We start from the raw sequence: 875 nt of genomic DNA, 5'->3' as shown, positions 1-875 counted from the left end.
TTTTCTGCATGACTTATAGTCACAGAATTATGGAGTTGGGGGCTCTGTGGTGTCAGGCACCTGTCTCTGGGAACATGCCTCCCTGTTCTGTCCCTTGTAGAGTTTTCTACTGGGTCACTAGATCAAGCTTCATTCAACCAAAATAGGCTGCCTTTCATGGCCCCACACATGTTAATATGCCTATTTTTATAGTCATTGTTCTAGTCTTGCTTATGCAGCCATTTCTAGAAGAATGTTTTAATGAAGACTTTTTTGATGTCTTCCTCTTTCCACCCCTTCATCCATAGTGTTCTGTTAGCCATAGATTCATGAGTGCTATATCCTACTTCTGAATTATAGTGCTGGGCAGGGGTTATCTTGGACATGATTTGCCCTTCAAGACCTGAGAGGCACTGTACTAGTGGTCATCTCAGGCTAGATCCCTGTTAGGGCTCCCTAGTGTTGGACTGGTGGTCATCTTGGGCTCACTTTTTCCGGCAATGTTGGGCTACTAATCATTCAGATGTTCCTAGGTCAGAACACTGAGCAGAAACATAGTCTCTCCCCTCTCTGCAACCTACTGGCTGATACACATGTGTCACAGCAACCACACTTCCAGTGCCTCTAGTGCCAGACTGCTAGCTGGGTTTTAATCTTAATTGGAACCAAGCTATAGTCATGTTGGAACAGCAGATTTTAATTGAGAAAATGTCCTCAGAAGATTGACCTGTGAACAAGCCTATAGTTTATTTTAACTGTTGGTGATTTATGTAAAATTCCCAGCTTACTGTGGGTACTCTTTCCTCTGGGCTTGTGGTTCTGCCTACTACAAGAAGCAGGTGAAGCAAACTATATACATAAAATCAGTAAACAGCACTCCTCTATGGCTCTGTCTC

General features: G+C 43.4%; 1 non-coding gene across 1 annotated transcript; it reads right to left on the bottom strand.

The window, feature by feature from the left end:
• Positions 1 to 478: 478 nt before the first annotated feature.
• Positions 479 to 614, bottom strand: LOC115063930. The gene has a single exon (XR_003843795.1). It is a non-coding gene; the product is annotated as a small nucleolar RNA SNORA17 (small nucleolar RNA).
• Positions 615 to 875: the final 261 nt, after the last annotated feature.

The sequence above is a fragment of the Mus pahari genome, chromosome 4 (assembly GCF_900095145.1).
Source record: "Mus pahari chromosome 4, PAHARI_EIJ_v1.1, whole genome shotgun sequence".
Classification (NCBI taxonomy): Eukaryota; Metazoa; Chordata; class Mammalia; order Rodentia; family Muridae; genus Mus; species Mus pahari.
Note: the sequence above shows the minus strand (reverse complement) of the source record. Positions and strands in the feature narration are given on the sequence as shown.